This window comes from Pongo abelii, chromosome 7 (assembly GCF_028885655.2).
Source record: "Pongo abelii isolate AG06213 chromosome 7, NHGRI_mPonAbe1-v2.0_pri, whole genome shotgun sequence".
NCBI lineage: Eukaryota > Metazoa > Chordata > Mammalia > Primates > Hominidae > Pongo > Pongo abelii.
The window spans coordinates 88,489,563-88,513,832 of NC_071992.2; the positions used below are offsets into that span (position 1 = coordinate 88,489,563).

Here is a 24,270-nt window from a genome sequence, read left to right on the forward strand (position 1 = left end):
TGGTTATAATAATATTTTTTGAAAAACAGAAAATAAGTGTTGGCAAGGATGTGGAGAAATTTGAACACTTGTTCATTGGTGATGGGAATGTAAAATGGTGCATCTGCTGTGGAAATCTGTTTGGTGGTGCCTCAAAGAGTTAAACACAGAATTTTCAAATGATCCAGCAATTCCACTCCTAGCTATATACCCAAAAGAATTAAAAACACATATTCAAATAAAAGTTTGTAAACGAATGTTTGTAGCAGCACTATTCACAATAGTTAAAAGGTGGAAACAATCCAAATGTCTGTCAGTGTATGAATAGATAAAGAAAATGTGGCACATCCATACAATGGGATATTATTCGGCCATAAAAAGGAATGAAGTACTATACCTGTTATAGCATGAATGAGCCTTGAAAACATTGTGCTTAATAAAAGAAGCCAGACACAAAAGACCTTATATTATATACAATTCCATTTATATGAAGTGTTCAGAATAGGCAAAACCTATAGAGACAGAAAGATCAGTGGTTATGCAGGACCAGATGTGGGAAGACGGGAGTGTGATAGCTAAAGGGTATGGGGTTCCTCTTTGGGGTGATAAAATTGTTCTGAAATTGACTGTGGGGATGGTTGCACGTATCTGTGACTATACTAAAAATCATTGAATCACACTTCTTAAATGGGTAAATTGTATAGTATGTAAATTATATTCCAATAGAGCATATTCTTAAAGGCAGAATGAATGAACATATTTAATAAACTTTCAACATTCAAGTTTTAGCATTCGTGTCTAAGAATATGCATGTAATACCCCAGAGTTCTATGATATGCCATCATTTAAAATTGCTGAGGTCCAATTTGAATTCCGTAAGCCAAGAGGCTGCCATACTCTAGGGAGTCCCTGGGCCAAGTGGGGAGACTGGATGCCAGTCATATTCCTTCACCCATGCAACATCAGTGTGCTTTATAAATTAAGGTAAAAGAGCAGAGATACAAACTCTAATACTACCTTTTTTTCCTTTTTTTTTTTTTTTTGAGATGGAGTCTCACTATGTCGCCCAAGCTGGAGGGCAGTGGTGCCATCTTGGCTCACTGCAACCTCTGCCTCCCAGGTTTAAGCGATCCTCCAGCCTCAGCCTTCCACGTAGCTAGGATTACAAGCATGCGCCACCATGCTTGGCTGATTTTTGTATTTTTAGTAGAGATGCGGTTTCACCATGTTGGCCAGGATGATCTCAAACTCCTGACCTCAGGTGATCCACCCATCTCGGTTTCCCAAAGTGCTGGGATTACAGGCGTGAGCCACCAGGCCCAGCATCTAATACCACTTTCTTTTTGGGGAAAAAATGGCCCTGATTGGGGTGGGAGGAACATAGCCATAAAGTCAGTAAGTATAAACAGATGATGCTGTTCACTATTTTAGAATTTCATGAAAGTCTTTGAGTTTTCATGTGAAATTTAGAGATTCTAATATTTAGAACCCTGACTTTTAGAGAAGGGAGGAAGTCATCATGAATCTAGAGGCAGAGTGTCTAGATTTGCTGTGCTCATTCCATGAAAGTAACTCCAAGTTAGTATTAAAACACCAACAAAGCACACTGGCTGGAGATAAAGACTTTTCCAGGCAGGTAGCAAGCCTTTGGGGCCAAGGATAGCCAATCCTAGGCAACTGAACCTCACCTTTGGCACTGGAGTTGGTTAGGGACAAATTGGGGAATGAGACTTTGCTGGTGAAGGCAGTGCAGAATTGATAAAGCAAGACTGGAAGACAAGGAAATATGACAGCAATGGCACATGGATTCTCTTACACTTACAGCCAACCACTGCACATTTATGGAATAACAAAACTAATTATTCTTTCTTGGTATGGTTGCTGAAACTATTAGTTCTTTCCCAAACCTGTTTCACATCCCCCACCTCTTTAAAACAGCTGGGAGAGAGGCCACAGACTAGAAAACTGCAGTAAAGGATCAATAAACAAATGTTCACCCTCATTAGAAATTGTAGTAATCAGGGGAATGCAATTTAAAACCACAAAAGAGGCTGGGTGCACGGGCTCATGCCTGTAATCACAAAAGTTTGGGAAGCCGAGGCAAGAGGATCACTTGAGGCTAGGAGTTCAAGACCAGCCTAGGCAATATAGTGAGACTTTGTCTCTACAAACAAAAAAAAAATTGTTTTAAGAAAAAATAAATTAAAAAAATTAAAAACAAACACAAAGAGATACCGTTTCATCGCTACCAGATTGCAAAAGTGAACCCCAGCGATACAAATAGTCGTCCGGGGTGTAGAGCAACAGGAACTCTCATAATTGCTGGAGAGAGCATATAACCTCTGACACCCAACAAAACTGATAATTCAGCACATGCTGAATTATCCAACAGCACACCCCTAGACGGAAAGCCTAGAGAAATCCTCACATGTGGGCACAGGAGATGTCAGCAAGAATGTCACTGTAGCATCTTTGCATAAATAAATTGGAAACAACCTAAATGTCTATTAACAGGAGAATGAATACATTGTGATATGTTCATTAAATTAATTGTTACGAAACAATGAAAAAAGGATTGAACTATTGTTATGTGCACCAACATGGATACACCTCAAAAGGTACTGTTGTGCTGGGCGCAGTGGCTCACGCCTGTAATCCCAGCACTTTGGAAGGCCGAGGCGGGCGGATCACGAGGTCAGGAAATCGAGACCATCCTGGCTAACATGGTGAAACCCCGTCTCTACTAAAAATACAAAAAATTAGCCAGGCGCAGTGGCGGGTGCCTGTAGTCCCAGTTACTGGAGAGGCTGAGGCAGGAGAATGGCGTGAACCTGGGAGGTGGAGCTTGCAGCGAGCCGAGATCGCGCCACTGCAGTCCGGCCTGGGCGAAAGAGCAAGACTCTGTCTCAAAAAAAGAAAAAAAAAAAAAAGGTACTGTTGTTGTTTTACAAAACCTATTATGGGATACAAAAAGTAAACTGCAGAAGGACACATTATACAATGTCATGTATTTACAGTTTAAAAGATGCAAAAGTGGCCAGGTATAGTGGCTCACGCCTGTAATCCCAGCACTTTGGGTGACCAAGGCAGGCGGATCACCTGAGGTCGGGAATTTGAGACCAGCCTGACAAACATGGAGAAACCCTGTCTCTACTAAAAATACAAAATTAGCTGGGCATGGTGGCACATGCCTGTAATCCCAGCTACTCGGGAGGCTGAGGCAGGAGAATCGCTTGAACCCCGGAGGCAGAGATTGCAATGAGCCAAGATTGCACCATTGCACTCCAGCCTGGGCAACAAGAGTGAAACTCCGTCTCAAAAAAATAAAATAAAAATAAATAAAAATTAATAGGGCGTGGTGGCACCTGCCTGTAATTGCAGCTACTTGGGAGACTGAGGCACGAGAATTGCTTGAACCCATGAGGCAGAGGTTGCAGTGAGCCAAGATTGCGCCACTGTACTCCAGCCTGGGTGACAGAGCAAGACTGTCTCAAAAAAAAAAAAAAGATGCAAAACTATTTTGATTTATGGTTGCACATATTAAATAAGAGTAGAAAAGCATACCCAAAATGCTAAGCACCAAGTTTCAGGTAGTGCTTATCTCCTTAGAGGAAAAAGAGTAAGATCAGGTGAGAGACGACTATACAGGGCTTCCGCTGTATAATGCTTTGTGTTTCCTTTTCAAAGTATATAGAGCAGAAGCAAATATGGCAAAATACTCACTAAGTTCGAACAGACTGGGTGATGGATAATTGGGTTTTCTTTATATTATCCTTTATTCTTTCTTGCGTGCTTGAAATACTTCATAGTTTTCTAAAAGTAAAAAGGTAAAAAGAAGGGAAAAGGAAGGGAGAGGAAGAAGAGAAAGAAAGAGGAAGGAGAGAGAGAGAGGAAGAAAGAGAAGACAAGGAAGGAAGGAAGGAAGTAGAGGAAGAAAGAGAGAGAAAGAAAAGAAAGAAAGAAATGAAGAAAGGAAGAAAAGAAAGAGAAATGAATCTCTTCCTGGTGTTTGCTTTCTAAATCCTGAGAACTTGACTCCTTAGAGAAAGGGGACACAGACAAATTTCTTGGGTTCAGGGGGTTTAAGGAAGATAAAGTGATCCCGCTCAACCCTGACACTATGAAAATATGCAAATACACACAGGGCTAGCAGACGAAGAGAAGAAAGTCAGAGAGGAGTTGTCAAAAAAAAAAAAATATATGCATTTTGTGGTCTCTAAATAAAGAGCCCCTGCCCCTGTCCTTGCCCTGTGCAGAGCCCTGGGGAAGTGGCAATAACCAAGGCAATTATTTGGAATTTGAGCGTAGAAGAGACCCGTACCCCTCTCCCAGGGACATTGTTTGGGCTACCTGCTGCCTTAGAGGACACAGAGGCGGTAAACAGCTCCTGGGCCCCCAGTCAGTTCTCCAGCATGATTTGTGTTCTGAGTGTGGAGCTAAACAAAGCCATTAGAGAAGTGCAGAATCCAACTGGGTGTCGTTAAATAGCTGAGAGTTGTCGTTCCACTAGACAGGAAGGATATATGCAGATGGGATACACTTGCAGGGAATTCTGAACAGAATCAGGCAATAAATAAAGCGAAGCAACCTAGGTATAAGGAGTTAGAAACTCAAACCGGGTGGGAGACTTAGGCAATAGAATCACGTGAACCCTAGAGACTCCAGCCCCTCTCTGCAGGCAAGGAGTTCCTGTTATGATTGTTCAACTTGCCTGTGAGTGTTATGAGGAAAACTGGATCTTGGTCCACAGCAAAATCTGCTGTATCACCTCAGTCCACTGAGACGGAAACTTCAACTTGCTTACTGTTCAAGTTGTGGAATGTTTCCTCCATGAGTGTCTGTTGACCTTGGGAAGGGTTCAGATTGAGTATTAATGCTTTTCTATTAGGTTTAGCAACGATCTGTTTATATTGGGCATTTTGAGGGTTTGTAATGTTTAAGAGGAGTGGCATTAAATAATCTAATATATTAGCCTCATGATTCCAATTTTAAAAGTGTTGTTGAGTAATTGTTTAGATTTGTGATTTTACTAGGTTTGTAAACAATATTGGAATGTTCATGAGAACTTGAGATGCACTGTATTTTAAAGTTTAATTTATTATACTTATTAGAATTGTTTAAGTGTTTGGGAATGTTCTGATTGTTAGGGATTTCAAGTGTTTATAAATGAATTCAAATATACTACATTTATAAGTCCAGTTTAAAATATATAAGGGGATTTAATTAACTAAGATGTAAAAAGCCCCTTAAAATTGATTGTTAAAATTTACTAGATTTATAAATAAAATAATGAGAGTTGTCAGTTGACATTAAAAGCTTATAGAAAATGAGGGTTCTTTTCAATGTATGAAATAAATTGAATATAATTTTTGAAAAATAACTACAAATAGAATCTCTCCTTTCACACACAAAGCTCCCCTCAAGGAGATTTAAACAATCAACTCGTAGTGCCCACAGCACCTTACAGAAGTGGCACAGGGGCTGCTGAGGGGGCATGCGTGTGAGAAAGAGGGACACCTGGGGACAAGCTGACATCAAGGCCAGGTGTTCCTGTCCGTAATCCCTGCAGTGCACAGGCACAGAAACTCCCTGGATTTTTTTCCCCACCTTCTTATGAATATTTCTAAATATGCAAAATCTTGAAAACATAGTACAATGAACATCCATTTATCCACCACCTAGATTGAACAGTGGTAAACTTTTTGTCACAGTGGCTTTATTTACTTCTAACTAGATCTGTCGGTCTGTCCATCTATCTATCTATCTATCTATCTATCTATCTATCTATCTATCTATCTACATATAGAACTATTTCAATCATTGGCAGATATTATGACTTTTTTTTTTTTTTTTAAGATGGAGTCTCACTCTGTCATCCAGGCTGGAGTGCAGTGGTGCGATCTCGGCTCACTGCAACCTCCGCCTCTTAGGTTCAAGCGATTCTCCTGCCTCAGCCTCCCGAGTAGGTGGGACTGCAGGCGTGCGCCACCATGCCCAGATAATTTTTGTATTTTTAATAGAGACGGGGGGTTCACCATGTTGACCAGGCTGGTCTCGAACTCCTTACCTCAGGTTATCTCATGACATTTTATCTCAAAGTGCTTCAGTATAAATCTCCTGGATGTTTTATTTTATAATCATAATGTTACATCACACCTGACAATGGTAACAATTTCCTACTGTCATCTAAATCCCAGTTCCAATTCAGACATGTCCAAATGATGGGTTTCTTCTTCGTTTGAGTCTGGTTTATTTAATTCATGTTATGTTTTTGAGATACATTTATGTCATATAGTACATTCTGTTTTATAGCTGTATAATATTTCATTATATTATATACATGTTTATAGATCCATTCAACTGGTTATCTATATTATTGTTGTTTCTAGTTTTTGCCTACTCAGGTGATTTTTTCTAACAACATTCCAAGCAAATCATTACGCATCACATGTATCTTTATATCCTTTTAATCTAAAACAAACTTTCACCTTTATAATTATTTTTCTGAAACTAATGTGTGTCCAGTGGCTGGGCCAGTTGTCATGAAAAATGTCCTAAATTCTGAATTTGTCAGCTTTTCCTTCATAGCATTGTTTTAACATGTTTCTCTGTTTCTGGTTTCTTGTAAACTAACAAAAGGCTTGTTTAGGTTCAGGTTAAATATTTTTGGCAAGAATACTTCCTAAGTAATGGTGTGTACGGAATATTGAATCACATCAGGAGACACCTAATAACAGGTTGCCTCACTACAACTCAGTTAAGCTGGCAATGCACTTGGTAAGTGCCTGGAACACAGCAAATGCAAAATAAATATGATCTATTATTAACCCCACTCCACAGATGAGAAAACTGAGACTCCCACACTTTCAGCTAACTTTCTTCAGGTAACCTGGTTTTCAAGTGACAAAGCTGGAACTCAGACCTGAGCCCTCTGATTCATGATCCAAAATTACAGCTTCTTAAAGCTAGTGGATACCTTACAAGTCATTCATTCACTTATTAGTTCATCTAGCAAATATTTAATGAAAGCCTACTATGAGATAGATGGTTAGGCACCATCTCAGGCACCGGGGGTACAGTGGTGACAAACCAAGTCCCCAGGGAACTATGCTGTAGTAGAGGGAGAAGGGCAGCAAACACAAGAAATAAGACAATTATAGAAGATGTACATGACTTGGAGGGAAATACAGCAGGGTCAGGGGTTGGAATGGGTGTCACTGAAAAGGTAACTTCAAAGCAAAGGCTTGCGTGAGGTGACAGTGAGAGCCATGGAGAAGTCTGGGGGAGAGTGTTCTAAGCAAAGGAAACTGCCAGTGCAAAGGCCCTGAGGCGGGAGCATAGCAGCCATATTTGAGGAACTTTGAGGAGTAGACCCTCCAGCCCCCAACACTGAGCTTATCCAACAGAAGAGTCCCCTCACAGCTGATCACAGATATGAAGACACAGGGACATATTCCTTCGCTTCTTTAGAGTCCATGGATGGGTCCCTACTCACACACGCACAGGCGCATTTGTGTCTCCCTCTTGCCAACCTGTCGAAAGGATCCTCCCAAGGCCCAGTCACATGGGGTGGGATTCTTTGTACCTCTACAAAGAGAAGATGAGGGAAGAGCAGCATGTCACAGGAGTACAAATGAGACGTGCACAGTTTTGGAGGCTGCAAGCATTTGTGTCAGAGTTTGAGGCCAATGCCATGTATAGGAGCTGGAGCATCACCTCTTCCCTTCCCCTCTCTGAGGCTTTCAGGCTTCCCTGAAGCCCCCACCCCAAATGATGGCATCAATTTGCCCCAACTCAGCCTGCAACCTCTTATTGGTAATTCTTTTTTTTTTTTTTTGAGTTGGAGTCTCATTCTGTCACCCAGGCTGGAGTGCGGTGGCATGATGTTGGCTCACTGCGGCCTCCACCTCCTGGGTTCAAGTGATTCTCATGCCTCAGCCTCCCAAACAGCTGAGGCTGCAGGTGAACGCCACCATGCTTGGCTAATTTTTCTATTTTTAGTAGAGATGGCGTTTCGCCATGATGGTCAGGCTGGTCTCGAACTCCTGGCCTCAAGTGATCCACCCACCTTGGCCTCCCAAAATGCTGGGATTACAGGCGTGAGCCACTGTAATTCTTGAGAGACAACATGAGGAATGCAGTGACTAGCAGGCTGAATGATCCGCAAGTTTAAATCGATAAGTAGGTAGATTAGAGGTGAATCCTGGTAGAGGAACTTGGATTTGAAGCTGTGGGAAAATTGAGTTTCCAGTCACTGCAGGCCTGCACCCCTAATTTGCCACACTGGAGCCTGGTAGATTCCGTGGCACATACTGGGAGGCAGCTCTGGAACTCCTCAGAGGAGAGTAGGGAGCCTATGTGTGTCTTGAGCCTGCCCTGGAAGTGCCCAGGAATCTTCCTGCATTGGGTCTGGGTTTTCAGAATGGATTTCTACACGTATCTGTGGAACTGAGAGTATGGACTAGACTCTCTCGGGTCAGTCATTGCAAGAGTCAGATTAAAGGCCAATGAGTTCATTAGACCCCACTATTACAAACAAGGACAAAGCTACAAGTAGGTAGCCGGGATTTGGACCAGAGCCCTTGCTTTCACGGCCTGCCTAGCTCCAGGAGCTGGCTGAAAGGGATCCCTAGGTGGTTAACCTACTCTGCTGTGAGCATCAAGGGCACCCAGACACTTTTTTAGACCAGACCTGGTGACACAGCCATGGGCAACGCCCCCTGCCCTCCATCTCCCACTCCATTCAGTACCTTGCTTCCTTTCACCAGCAAGAATGTGCTCCACCATCTCAAACAGCTGTTGCTCATTGTAGTCAGGAAAAAAAGGCTACGAAAGGGATAAAGTAGTTCAAAGTGATTTTCTTCTCTTCCTACAAAGTAAGAGTTTTCCTGCCTAAGATTTTTTTTTTTTCCAGCTTTTAAGTTCAGGGGTACGTGTGCAGGATGTGCAGTTTTGTTACATAGATAAATGTGTGCCTTGCCGATTAGCTGCGCAGATCATCCCACCACCCAGGTATTAAGCCCAGCATCCACTATTCTTCCTGATCCCCTCCCTCCTCCCACCCCTAACACATGCCTAAGAATTTTGAGGCCCGAAATGAGGGTGTGAGGAGTCAAGGGAGCTGAAGGAATCACGGATGTGGCAGAGGAAGCCATCCTTAGGAGAGGCTCATGGCACATTTCTCTAGAAGAGTTTCCTGGGATGTTTGGATTAGGTTGGCTAAGCCGCATGCTTAAGGGACTGGGGTGGGATTCAGAGATAAGGCAGGGAGGCCTGTGCTGGAGAAAGAAACAGATTTTCCCCTCTGTCCTGCAGTGCCCGGGCAGCTGTGGTCTGGGGGGTTACACTGGCCTTTCAAATTTGACTTCTCCCATTCTGCGTTCCAGGCCTATGTCTGATGATCAGAGGTGCACAGTTTTTAAAGGGTTTTATCAAAGTCTTGCTTGGACACAAGATGAGCTATTAAATGAGACCATGCTCTTTTTGCTTTGAAGATTGGTACAGACAAATAGCAGATAAGAGAGTTCTTATGTAGTTCAAATGGAAGACGGTCCATAAAGAACTCCGAGGAGGCTTTTGGGCAGAAGAACAAACATGAACTTGATAGCCCATGTCCATCCGAAGTTGAAATACGAAATGCTGGGGATAATGATAGCCGACCCTGACTGAGTGTTGGCTTTTAGATATTAACTCATCTAATCTTCATGACAACCCTGAGAGGCAGTTACTATTATTAAACTCAGTTGCAGACATGAAACTGAGGCAGAGACATTGACTCATGTAGCCCAAGGTCATAGTTAGATAAGGTAGAGCCAGGACTGGGATGCCAGTAGTCTGGTTTCAGTCTGTACCCTTAGTTACTCCCATATCTCACGTGCTATCCCTCTGAGCCAGGTACCACTGTCCCTGTATAACAGACGGGGGCGGTCTCCAATTCCTGGGCCCACTTGGAGGTAAAATAGGACCCAGGAAGCCAATCCCACGCCCTGGTATGAAGGGAAAACCAGGGAGGAAACATGGAATTCTCCAAATACATTTCCCTGTACTGTACAACCACAGACAAGGCCATCAAACTAAGTCCTGCCCCTGGTTCAACAACACACAGTATATGAAAAGATGCTTAACATCATTAGTCATCAGAAAAATAAAAATCAAAACCACAGTGAGCTATGTCTTCACACCCATGAGGATGGTTAGAATCAAAAAGCCAGAAAATAACAAACGTTGGTCAGGATGTGGAGAAATTGGAACCCTCATACGTTGCTGGTGGGAATGTAAAATGGTGCAGCCACACTGAAGAACAGTCTGTCAGTGCCTCAAAAAGTTAAATATAGAGTTACCATATGACTCAGCAATTCCACTCCTAGAGATATACCCAAAAGAACTGAAAACAGGTATTCCAGCAAAACTTTGTATGCAAATGTTCACAGCAGCATTTCTGTGACAGTCCCAAAGTGGAAACAACCCAAATGTTCCATCAAAGGATAAATGAATAAACAAGATACGGTATCTACCTACCATGGAAAATGACTTAGCCCTAAAAAGAAAAAGTACTGACACATGCTACAATGCAGACAAACCTTGAAAACATTATGCTAAGTGAAAAATGCCAGACACAAATGGTCACATATTTGTATAATCCCATTTATATGAAATAGCCAGAATAGGTAACTGTATAGAGACAGAAAATAGATGACTGGATTTTCAGGGGCTGGAGGAAGGGAGACTGGGGATTGGCTGCTTAACAGGTAGTTAATAGGCGTGGGGTTTCCTTTTGGAGTGAGGAAAGGTTTTGGAACTAGATGGAAGTGGGGTTGCACAATATTGTGAATGTACTCAATGCCACTGAACTGTACACTTGAAAAAGGTTCATTTTATGTTATGTAAATTTTGCCCTGATTTAAAAAACTTATTTATTTGTTTGTTTATTTGAGTCAGAGTCTTGTTTTGTGACTCAAGCTGGGGGTGCAGTGGCACAATCACAGATCATGGCAAGCTTGACCTCCCCGGCTCAAGTGATCCTCTTGCCTCAGCCCCCCAAGTAGCTATAATAGAACCACAGGCACGCACCACCACACCTGGCTAATTTTTAAAACATTTCTTGTAGAGATGGGTCTCACTATGTTGCTTAGGCCAGTCTCAAACTCCTGGGCTCAAGCAGTCCTCCTGCCTCGGCCTCCCAAAGTGCTGGGATAATAGCTGTGAGCCACCATGCCCAGCCTGGTTTTTAATTTTTATTTAAAAATTTTTTTTGTGATAAAATTAAAAAAATAGAGACAGAGTCTCACTATGTTGACCAGGTTGGTCTTGACCTCTTGGCCTCAAGCAGTCTCCCACCTCGGCCTCCCAAAGTGCTAGGATTACAGGCATGAGCCACCGTGCCTGGCCTCTTTTTTTTTTTTTTTTTAAGCTAAAAACACAACAGAAGTGGCAGAAGAGACTAGAAATGTTATTTTGTTATCTGCTCTTTTGAAAACTTGAGCACTTTTACTGAGTGTGTCTTGGTATAGTCCACAAATGCCATCAGCCAACTCTGACACATGCAGGGTTTCCTCTGCCTGGGCCCTGATGCACGGACTTTACGAGGATTCACCCACTGACTCTTGCAACACCACAAAGGCCAGGCCTAAAGGCTGTGCCGTGGACTGTGCCGGTAAAAAAGGGCAGAACTGGGACTCGAACCTAGGCACCGTGCTCTGGAGCTCATGCTCCAACCCAAATGACTCTGCTTTGCCGTGGTGATATGATAATGTTAAGAGTCTCAACCGCCACCATTTAGTTGGTACGGACTGTGTGTCAGTAGTTCATTTATTCACACACTCATTTCATAAATATTATTGAGACCTCATATGTGCCAGTTGCTTTTTCAGACACTGGGTCACACCAGTGAAAGAGATAGACCAGGTGCCTGTGCTCGGGAAGCTTACATTCCAGAAGGGAGAAACTATACACGAATAGTTGTGAATAGCATGTCATGTGCATGGAAGGGCTCATCCAGAACACAAGGTAAGCAGGTAGGGAGGGGATAGGAGGGCAGGAGGAAGCTAGTTTAGAAGGGAGATCCTGGAGGCCACTCTGAGGAGGTAACATTGAACAAAGACCTGAATGATGTGAGGGAGAAAGATTTGCAAAGACCTGGGCAAGAACAGCTCCAAGGCACGAGCTCTGAGATGACAATAAGCTTGCAGGAATAGCAGAGTCCTAGGGGGCTGAGAGGAGGACAGGGGGTAGCCGGGGGCAGGCGGACAGCCATCTAAGGTCAAAGTACATGGAGACTCACCAGGCTACCATGAGAAATTTGAAGTTATTCTAAGAAGAAGCCATCTACTATCTTAATTAACTCTCACCAACAACCTGATGAGGCATGTGCTATTATTATCCCTGTTTTGTTATCCTCTGAATCTGAAGCTCAGAGTGGTTAGGTAACAAATTCAAGATTCCATGGCTAGTAAGTTTGGAGCTGGGACTTGTCCCTGGTCTTGTGACCTCAGAGCCCACTGCCTTAAACAAACAACAAAACTGCTATAGATCCCTTACCAAAGACATCTCAGCCTCGGGCTGCACCAGTTCAAGCTCCCCGCAGCAGCACCCCCACGCTGTCTACACCCTGCATGGGAAGCAGAGCCTTGGGAAACCGGGAGATGCCCAGAGAAAAAGCAGGATAGTGATGCTAGCTCTGGGCACACATGAGCTCAGCTAAATCCTCATGACAACCTGTGAGCTGGTATGATTAATAGACCCGTTTTACCAATGAGGAAAACCGAGACGCAGTCTTAAAGTTCCCAGAAGTCCTAAGGGAGTCAGGTGGCAGAACTGGAATTGAACCCAGACAGCCTGCAACCAGACCCAAGGTGTTTATCCTCAGGACCCCATGACCTTTATTATGGATTCCTGACCCTCCCACCACCCTGCTTCTCTCCCTGCATCCCTCTTCTCAGGGCAGGCTGAACCCTCAGAGCTTTCTTTCCACCCTGCCCCTGCCATTACCTGATGCCAGATCCTGCCAGGCTGCCTGGAACCAATCCATTCCCTCTTCTCCACACCCAGTGCCCCATTCACTCCTTCATTCTTTCACTCACAAAGTAGGAATGCAAAGATGATCAGATGCGGCTCCACCCTCAAAGAGCTTACTGTCCAGTGGGCAGAAAGAGATGAGTAGACAATTAATAGACAGTGAATAACTCCATGGGAAAGGAAGGCACAGGGTTACACCTGAAAGTGGTGGTGGCGGAGGATAGTCATCTAGAAAACCTGAGGAAGTCGGGGAAGGCTTCCTGGAGGAGGTGATACCTGAACTGAGACTTGCAGGACAGAAGGGACAATAGACACTAGTCAGAGACAATAGGTGCTTCCACCTCATTCACAGCCCTCTGCAGTCCTGATCTCCAAAGAATCCTGTACCCTGCACACTCTCTGCCCTCCAACTTTCGTTCAAGCGGTAATTGGATGAGCACAAAACACACACTTGTATTTCACCAGACCTGGGTTCAAACCTCCATTGTGGCACTAGTTAGCAGTCTTGGGCTAGTTGTTCAGCCTCTCTAAGCCTTCCCTTCCTCAGCTGTAGAAGAATGAGAATAGAAACTACCATGTGTAGCTCTGTTGGCAGAACTAGCAACAACACCAATTAACCTGGCACATGACAGTTATTTAATGAGCAGTTGCTCTTAATGTTACACTGTTTGTGCTGCCTGAAATACCTTTTCCCCTCAAATCTCTAATTTTTTTTTTTGAGACAGAGTCTCGCTCTGTCACCCAGGCTAGAGAGCAGTGGCATGAACTTGGCTCACTGCAACCTCCGCCTCCCAGGTTCAAGTGATTCCCCTGCCTCAGCCTCCCAAGTAGCTGGGACTACAGGCACGTGTCGCCACGCCGGCTAATTTTTTGTATTTTAGTAGAGACGGGGTTTCACCATGTTGGTCAGGATGGTCTCGATCTCCTGACCTCGTGATCTGCCCACCTCAACCTCCCAAAAGTGCTGGGATTACAGGTGTGAGCCACCATGCCCAGCCATCTCTATTTTTTTTAAAGAAATCATCTGAGATCCAAGAGTTGAAATTCCTATCTCCTCCTCCATTCCCATCTCATTTCTATTAGAGGACATCTGAGAGCATTGGTGACAATGGGCATGTCTGAATCTCCTACTAGATGCTCAGCTGCTGAAAATGATTGTGTTTTATTCTTTTTTTTTTTTTTTTTTTTTTTTTTTTTTTTTTAGATGAGGTCTCACTCTGTCGCCCAGGCTGGAATGCAGTGGCACAATCTCGGCTCACTCTAACCTCTGCCTCCTGGGCTTAAGTGATTCTCCCACCTCAGCCTCCTGAGTAACTAGGACTACAGCACGCGCCGCCACCACGCACAGCTGATTTTTTTGTTTATTTGGAGAGACAAGGTTTTGCCATGTCACCTAGGCTGGTCTTGAACTCCTAGGCTCAAATTATCTGCCTGCCTCAGCCTCCCAAAGTGCTGGGATTATAGGCATGAGACACCACACCCAGCTGTTTTATTCATTTTTAACCACTTCAGTATTCAGCCTAGTCCCTGGCTCATTGAGGTTCTCGGCCAGTGTTTATAAGGTTGAAATATGAACAAAATCCTATCCTGAGGAGTGTCTGAGGCAATTGGGGGTATGGAGGGGAGGATCATCTGGCCTTGGGCTATGGCAGGGACAGGCCAGTGGCACAAGACCAGGCTAAATAGGTGCAACGGAGGGAAAATGACACAAGTCATGTTCAGAAAGTGAGAAAAAACAGAAAAGAGAAAATGGAAATGAATAAAACTGACATGCTTCAAACAGTCTGACCTCGTAAATTCGAGTCATTTTGTTTTACATTAAAAAATATCATCCACAAATAGCCAATACCCAAAAAAGAAATCTAGGGACTTTAAACATATGAAAAAACTTAATAGAAGTCAAAAATGACACTTAGAAAAAGATACAAGAGCTCAGAGTACTAAAGACAAAAAAGAATGTGTGTACCCCATTGATGGTTCTCCTGTCCATCGTTGGCAAGATGTAGATTATAGCTGGGCCCATTGGCATGCACCTGTAGTTCCAGCTACTTGGGAGGCTGAGATGGGAGAATTGCTTGAGCCCAGGAGTTCAAGACCAGCCTGGGCAAAATAGAGAGACCCCTATCTCTCTCTCTTTTTTTTTTTAAAGTGAATTAGAAAAAAAATGTAAATTGATGCAATATTAAAATGTGCATACCCTTCAATTTGATAATCTTCCGGGAAATTCTTCTAAGGAAATTATCAAGTCCTGGCACTGTAATCCTAACACTTCGGGAGGATCACTTGAAGCCAGGACTTTAAGACCAGCCTGGGCAGCATAGGATGACCCCTGTCTCTACAAAAAAATAAAAATAATTAGCCATATGTGGTGGCATGCACTTGTACTTACAGCTACTCTGGAAGCTGAGGCAGAAGAATCACTTGAGTCCAAAAGTTCAAGGCTGCAGTGAGCTATGAGTATTCCACTGCACTCCAGACTAGGCAACAGAGTGAGACCCTGTCTTAAAAAAAAATAAAGAAAATTGTCAAACAAATGTATGCTAGTATGTACAAGATTTTATTACAGCATTGCCTATAATAATAATAATAAATGGTAAACAACTAACTGGTTAATGATAGGATGCTATTAAATAAATTATGGTACACCCATGCAATAGAATATTATGTAGACATAAAAAATAATGTGACAATTCTGTATTTTTAACATGGAAAGATGTTTATGATATAGTAAAAGTGAAAAAAATCAGGTTACAAAATTATCATATAATCCCATTCTCGTATTTGTATGTTGTTATAGGCTGAATGTTTGCATACCTTCAAAATTCATATGTTGAAATCCTAACCTCCAACGTGATGATATGAGGATGTGGGGCCTTGGAAGGTAATTAGGTCATATGGGTAGAACCCTGATGAATGGGATTAGTGTCCTTATAAAAGTGACGCCAGAGAGATTTTTTGCCTTTTCTGCCATGTGAGGTTACAACAGTCTGTGTGGAAGCAGGGCTCTCGCCAGACAGTGAATTTGTCAGCACCTTGATCTTGGGCTTTCCAGCTTCCAGAACTGTGAGAAATAAATTTCAGTTGTTTATAAGCCATAGTAGTTTTGTTACAGCAACCAAAATGGACTAAGATGCATGTATATTGATAAATACATAGAGAATTTTCAAAAGTCTGGAGGAATGTCTGCTACGTATGGTGGTTATGTATGCATGCTTTAACTTTTCCTCAGTAAAACAAAATAAATTTTATATTCCATGTGAACTATCCATGACGTGGCAGTCAAGTGAATGAGTTAGCTGCCTCCCTTCATGCACTGACTATCTGTCCACTTTGGCCATGACCTGAGATTCCAATTACATGATCCCCATCAGGACATGAGTCTAAAGCCACTAGCAGAGAAATTCTTCCCAGACCAGAGCAGGTCAGACAGGGAGGGTGGCCTTTTTTTCCTCTCTTGCCTGAAAGAGCAGAAGAGGAAGAAACTGCTCCTCAGATGGGCAGGTTCATGAGGACAAAGGTGGTGACCGTCCCCAGTAGCTCTGCTGTGGAATTAGGACACTCAGGTGAGAGCTGGGACAGCCTGAATGAAGTCCTACTCCACAAAGCAGTGGTAGACAGGCAGTTGGGAGGAGGAATGTAAGACCGTTTCCCCCTAGGGGTCACCAAGTCCAGACCTAATTGCCATGCCTCCTTACTGAGGCACATCCCTGAGCAAATGGGTCACAAAGCAGCTAGCTCCAGGTACCAGCACATATTTGAAGTAAACACTTGGCCCAGGCTACAGAAAAGCAAAAACGTCTCTGGATGAATGGAGAAGCACACAGGAGGGAGTTCGAGCAAAAGTCAGGATGGTCCCTAGAGGTAGGTCCTACTTCATCTGAGAGTCCACCAGAACTTTTTCTTCTGTTATTTACTGACACTTCCAGCTGGGTGCTATCGTCATTGCACGTCTCTTCAGGCATTTCATATTTTACCTCCCTTATTATTAGGCTGGCCATGCCCCAAGGAAAAGCTAGTTTCACAGATCTCATCCCACCTCTTCAGTACCAAGTATGGTGCTTTGTGCAGTAGATCATTCCTTTGATATGTAGTTATTGAGGGCCTACTATGCCAGGCACCATGATAGGCATTGGAGAGTCTGTAGTGACCAGAACAGACGGGCCTCCTAACTCAATGTATGCACATTCTAGAAGACGAGCACCATACACTGTACAAATAAGTAAACAAGAGAATATGAAACTGAACACAAGCAAGTCCACCTGCCATTCAACTCAATGAGCCCAGTCCAGAGAGAGCCTGAGATGGGAGAAGTGAACCTTCTGTTTCCTCCTGAGCATCTCCCCATGCTAAATGAGATTCAGCTGTTAATGTATTTTCTTATAAAACATCATGCTTAAATAAAAGCCAACTGCTTCCTCTGGTGTTTGACCACAGGAAACATCAATGTGTTCCAATCTGGAGGAAAAAATGGTTCTATCAGACTTACTGAGTGATGGTATGTGTTTTTCAACATGGCACCTCCCTAGGGAGTTTTCAAGGGTTATGTTGATTACATGTGATTTCCACATCTTATTTATTTATTATTTTGAGACAGGGTCTTGCTCTGTTGCCCAGGCTGGAGTGCAGTGGCACTATCATGGCTCACTGCAGCCTTGACCTCCTAGGCTCAAGCAATCCTCCTGCCTTAGCCTCTCAAGCAGCTGGAGCTTTTCAGGTGTGCACCACCACACTCGGCTAATTTTAAAACAATTTTCAAATGTTTTTTTAATAGATAGAGGGTCTTGCTCTGTTCCTCAGGCTGATCTTGAACTCCTCAGCTCGAGCAATCCTCCTGCTTCAGCCTCCCAAAGTGTTGGGATTACAGACATGAGCCACTGTGCCCAGCCTGTGTGGACTTTGGAACCTAATCTCTAATAAAGTCGGATTCCTCTGCCTGTTATGCTGTCCACTGACTATCCACTAATTCAATCTGTGGCATTCACTAACTCAGTACCATGTGTTACAAAGTCCCTACTATGTGTCAGTAACTATTCTACACACCGAAACTAGAGAGATGAATCCAAAGAAGTACCACTCTCAAAGAGGGAACAATATCCTCAATATCTAATATTTGTATAATGTTTTACATCTACAAAGTGTTTTGTAATGCTGATCCAGTTTTATCTACCCAGCATCTCTCATTTTCTGGGATTGCACCTCTGTCTTAGCTTGAGCTACTATAAAAATACCATAGACTGGGTGGCTTAAACAACAGATGTTCATTTCCCAATTCTGGAGCTGGGAGGTCCAAGATCAAGGTACTGGCAGATATGGTTCTTGCAAGATCCTCTTTCTGGTTTATAGATGACTTTTCACTGTGTTCTCTTATGACCTTTCATTGGTGTATGTGAGGAAATCTCTGTCTTCCTCTTCTTAAAAAGGTGCAAATCCCATTTTGAGGATACCAGCCAAGATCTCATCGAATCCTAATTACCACCAAAGGCACCAACTCCTAACACCAGCACTTTGGGATTTAGGGCTTCAGTGTATCAAACTTAGGGGCCTACAAACATTCAGCCCATAGCAACCCCCTAGCACCCATACGTTTAGGAAATACTCTTTCCACACTACAATCCTGTGTTCTCAGTGGGAGCCATCACAGTTTCTAAACTGTTGCTCCCCTGGTCGTATTTAATTGACTGAAGTGGGGACACAAGGCTTGAGTTGGGTCAGTCATGATATTTTGCCCACTGTCCAAACTGACTAGTCAATGGAAGAGCACCCAGCCCCAACCTGGCCAATCAAAGTTCTTTCCAGGACTTGTCCACCGGAAACTACAGAAAGAGACTACAGAAAGTGCTGAAGCTCTGTGATCTGTGGCGTGTGAACAGTAGCTGGCCATGTTTCCAGGGAGGAATATGGCACCAGTGCTCGGAGGGCAGCAGGAGTGTGAAGGATGGAGAGAGAGCCTCCTGAAGCAGCTGTTTCTGCCACCCTGAGGGCCTCCATAGCCCTGCCTCTTCCAGGGCAACAGGAGATTACCCATAAATTCTTCCTTTTGACGAGCTTGTTCAAAATGGTTTTCTGGGCCAGACGCAGTGGCTCACACCTGTAATCCCAGCACTTTGGGAGGCTGAGGTGGGCAGATCACTTGAGTTCAGGAGTTTGAGACCAGCCTGGCCAACATGGTGAAACCCCATCTCTACTAAAAATACAAAAATTAGCCAGGGGTGGTGGTGGTGCACCTGTGGTCCCAGCTACTCAGGAGGCTGAGGCAAGAGAATCACTTGAACCCGGGAGGTGGAGGTTGCAGTGAGCCAAGATGGCACCCCTGCAATCCAACCTGGGGGATAGAGTGAGACTCCGTCTCAAAAAATAAATAAATAAATAAATAAAAATAGAAGATTGTTTTCTCTGTGTCACTTACTACCAAAGTGCCTGAGATACTCTTTTTTAGACATCTTTTCATTTTCTCCTCACCTTGAGGAAGGAGCTCAGAGAGGTTAAGTGAACTGCCCAATATCCCACTGCTCCAGAAGAGAGCAGCAAGAATTCAAATGCTGCTTCATATCCTGGTTCACGCCCTCAAAAGAGATTTCCCGCCCTGGATGCCAGCCTCTCTCACAGGTGTTTTCTGTACTCTCAGTGGTGTCTTTTTTTACAGCCCAAAGCCGCACATGTCATGTCTGTATTCTGGTCCTGCGGTGACTCACCGTCACATCACAGTGCAGGCAGATGCTCCCCTGAGAGCCCATTGGCTCTTCATTATCTGACTCCTGCCTACCTCGCCCAGCCCCCTCCTCCTCCCTCCAGCTCATGTGTGCTCCCCATCCAACCCCCTGCATGAGTCACATGCTGCTCCCTCGGCCAGAGCCTTTGTTTGCCTGCCTTGGAGGCCTGGCATATGCCCCAGTCCCCACCCACCCAGGAAGCCTCCACTGCCACCTACCACCCAGGCGGAGCCCCAGCCTCCTCCTTCCTCTGTGTCTTCCTGGGATCGACCTCCAACCCAGCAGCTGTCTCATTGTTTTCAAATTCCCAACCTCTGCCTTCCAGAATAAAGGCATGTGGGGACAGGGACAGGAACTTCATCTATCCCTAGCCCCCTGCACAATCTCTGCCACATAGTGGTATTCAGTTTGTTGCTCAGGGGATAAACAAGGGCACCAGGAATATGAAGGTTGATGCAAATATCCAGTATTCACATTTCTTTAATAATCAGCATCGTTTGGGAGTCGACTGATGTGATGCTTTGAAGCCAGTGAAAGCTGAACAGGCAAATCTGAAATACCTTTTCAGAGATTCATCTGCACTCTATGTACCCAATTAATGCTGAGCCATTAGTCCTTTCCGAAGCTGCCAGGATCTATTAAGCCATTTGACTTATCCTTCCGCACTTCAGGATCAGTCCCAAGGGCATTTTTTCAGGTCTGGGCAGCCAAAGTATAAATGACTTAAGTGGTGAGCTCTCTCTTACTCCCCCTGGGACCCCAGTCTTCCCAAACAGAGCTTTAGCTAAAGCACTGTGAAGCGAGGAAGCTCCTAAAGCTGCCACTAGAGTCGGCCCCAACCCTGAAGGAAATCCTGGTTTGGAGCCCTTGCTCAGGGTGGGCCTTCTGAATAGCTGCAACAGGAAAGCACCCTCTGTGGGGTGATTGGAATGGTCCCAGGAAAGTCCCCAGGCCTAAGGATGCCCCTCAGGAATTCACAACAGTGCCTGAAATCCCCTCCATTTATCACTTACTAAGTATTTCTTGAGCACCTACTAGGTGCCAGGCACTTGGGGATTCTGACAGGAATCCTTATAGGTTTGTTATTTTGAGCTAACTAACTTTATGCTGAGCTCTTAAAAGTAAACATCTCTTGGAGGGTAACCCACTGAGCATTATCAGTCATCAAATACCATCTTTCCCAGGAGACCACTAAGGAAGGTGGCAGCTGTATGGGGAGGGTCTTAGGACTCATATGGATACAAGTTGCTGGGGAAAAGAAGAAGAGTGAATCCTGTAGAACACAGGCTAACTCCCTGTGTCATGAGTGGCTGCCATGGGTCAGGTCAAAGGCAACTTCCCTTTCCCCATCCCTGCAGCCTCATGAAACTGCAGAGAAACAAACAGGGTGGGCATGTCAAATACACCTCGTTTATCAGATTCCCCTATATTACGCAACCTGGTTCCCCGTTTTTTTTTTTTTTTTAAGATGGAGTCTCACTCTATCACCCAGGCTGGAGTGCAGTGGCATGATCTCAACTCACTGCAACCTCTGCCTCCTGAGTTCAAGCGATTCTCCTACCTCAGTCTCCTGAGTAGCTGGGACTACAAGTGTGCACAACCACGCCCGGCTAATTTTTGTATTTTTAGTACAGATGGGGTTTCACCTATTGGCCAGGCTGGTCTTGAACTCCTGATCTCAAGTGATCCACCTGCCTTGGCCTCCCAAAGTGCTGGGATTACAGGCCTGAGCCACCGTGCCTGGCCCTGGTCCCATTTTTAATTCTCTTAAGAAATGCTTTAGATCTGCATGTGGGGTGTGCAGATCTAAGTTTCCTAGGTTTGGCATATAGTTTAGCCTCTGTGAGCAAAACCTATTTAGCCAGGACCAACTCTAAGTTGCACCTATAATAATAACACAACAGCTAATGCTGTCATTTATCAAGTACCCACTAGATGCCAGGTGCAGTAGTGGATGCTCTGTGTGATTGGTGTTTCGCAATCATGTCAAGGGCATATACTTTTAAGAACCCAAGGCTTCTAGGGGATATTTGCTCAAGATCACACAATTAGTCAACAGATGAGGTAAGAGTAAACACAGTCCCCACTTGTGCAACTCCAGGACCCATATTCATGACTATTATGCTGCGGAAATCATGAACCAGATAAAGTTCACCTTTAGTCCCTTGTCTACACCCTGAAGGTGTAACATGAGGGATCCCATCTGCTATGGTTTGAATGTATGTGCCCACTCCAAAATTCATGTTGAAACTTAATCCTCAGCGCAACTGTATCAGAAGGTAGGGCCTTCTGGTGATGGGGTTGAGTGCTCTGCCCTCATGAATGGCATTAATGCCTTATAAAGAGGCTTCACACTGCATCTGCTCCTTTTTGGCCTTTAACCTTCCTCCATGTAAGAACACAGTGAACAAGGTGCCATCCTGGAAACAAACAGCAGCCTTCACCAGACACCAGACCTTCTGGCACCTTGACCTTACACTTTCCAGCCTCCAGAACCGTGAGAAATCAATGTTTATTGTTTATAAATTACCCAATCTGTGGTATTTCTTTAAAACAGCATAATGGGACTAAGACACCGTCAGAACTTGGGACTAGAAGAATAATTTTGCCCTCTGAGAGCTGATTCTTAACACAGAATAAAAATGAAGAATTACTATAAAGAGATGGACTACCTCAAAGGTAACTTGATTAAAGGTCTGGAGGGAGGAGGAGGGTTCAGTGGTCAGTCACCGTCTCCCACAACAGATAAAATTAGGGACACACTACTATCATTTCAAAATGTGATTAATGTAAAAAATTTAAATGAGATATTTTATATTCTTTAAAATCAGGACTACATTTTTAGCCACATCCTCTTACTACCAAAAAGAAAGTCCTGTGCCATCACTGGGAACATCACTGCAGTTTTCTCTCTGGCAGGGAGAGATGTACTGGGAATTATCACAGCCCAGTGATCCCAGCCGCCGCCACTTTCTAGGTTCTTCTCCCACCCAGCATTGGTTCTCCACAACATGCTGTTCATGGATATCTGATCCTTGGCAGTTATAGCTCACAGTAAATTAGCAAACAGAAATTGGGATTATTCATCCTCTCTCGTGAATTTCAGGCCTAGTCACCTCCAGGTACACCATGAATAGGCCAGGCCCTGGGACCCAGTGCCCACCCGTGAGGCCCATCCAGGCACTGAGCCTGCCCAGGCAGACCTGTAAGTGCGTCTCAGGCCTTTAGATGGTCATGGGCCCCGCCAACCCTCTCCCTCCTCAGGAATCCTGTGTCTTTGAACTGGCCCTGGTCGGCCTGCACATCTCATGGGAAACAGGTACGACCTGCTATTGCAGGGCCAGAGTGGAGCACTGGTCTTTTCAGCCTTCCTCGCCAGTCCCTTTGGACTCTACCTTCTAAGGGCTCATGACCCTTTGCCGAACAAACCAATCATGCTTTTACCTTTGCCGGGTGTTAAAAATAAAAATAGCTTTGGCAGCATCAAAATTCATTATAACTTATTACATAAAATACATGCTTTTATTATTAAATATAGCATTATATAGTATAAATATAGATATGTATTAAATATTTATAATTAAATTTTAGAACTTTTTAACGTGTAAAAAGTAGAAAGAAAAATATAATGAACTCCCATAGCCTCATCACCTTGTTTCAATATTAATCAACATCTAGTCAGCCTGGTTTTACCCAACCACCACACCTTCTTACTCTGAACAGTTTAAAGCAAATCCCAGAGGACATATGATTCCACCCACAAATACTTGGCTACGCACTCCTAATAGATAAGCACATCTTTAAAAACATAGCCATAATACTGCTATTACCTCTAACAAAATAAACAATAAGCCTTTAAGATGATCTAATACCCAGTCTCAAAGTTCAAATTTCCCAGATTGTTTCAAAAGTATCTTTTTATAACTAGTCGTTCTGGAAGCAAACAAGATTCAAATACTGCATTTGGTTGTTAAATCTATTTTAATCTAAGACCACCCCTCTTCCCGATTTGTTCTAATACCATTTATTTGTTGTAGGAAGTAAATCATTTATCTGCTGGCATTGCCCCACATTCTGGATTTATTTCCTTTTGGTGTTAACTAGTTCCATTACCACCAGTATTTTCTATAAACTGTAAAGTTATATTTAGAGCAGTGCTGTCCAGTGGAAATATAATTTGAACCACATACTTAATTTTAAACATTCTCTTTTAAAACTTAAAAAAATAGGTGAAATTATTTTAATAACTTATTTAATGTAAAATAGCCAAAATATTATCATTTCAAAGTGTGATTAATATAAAAAATTATAGATGATATATTTTATATTCTTTTTCTTTTATATTCTTCAAAATCAGGTATGTATTGTGCACTTAAAGCACATCTCAGTTCAGAATAACCACATCTCAAGTGTTCAAAGGCCACCTGTGGCTACCGGATTGGATAGGGCAGATCTAGGTGCTTCAATAGATTCCATTTTAAAGTTTTAATGTGCAATGAATACTTCATGGGTGTTGCTGTGTAGTTCCTGCTTTAAAGTTCTCTGTCAGCCAGGTGTGGAGGCTCAC

General features: G+C 43.5%; 1 long non-coding RNA gene across 1 annotated transcript in view; it reads right to left on the reverse strand.

The window, feature by feature from the left end:
* LOC129061048 (uncharacterized) overlaps positions 1-19,641 on the reverse strand; it is a 29,362-nt gene extending 9,721 nt beyond the window's left edge. The window contains exons 1-4 of the long non-coding RNA XR_008528014.2: positions 19,453-19,641; positions 15,383-15,494; positions 12,967-13,109; positions 8,730-8,805 (exon numbers count right to left, since the gene is read on the reverse strand). This is a non-coding gene — a long non-coding RNA (uncharacterized LOC129061048). The remainder of the gene's footprint in view (positions 1-8,729; positions 8,806-12,966; positions 13,110-15,382; positions 15,495-19,452) is intronic.
* Between the last annotated feature and the right edge of the window lie 4,629 nt (positions 19,642-24,270).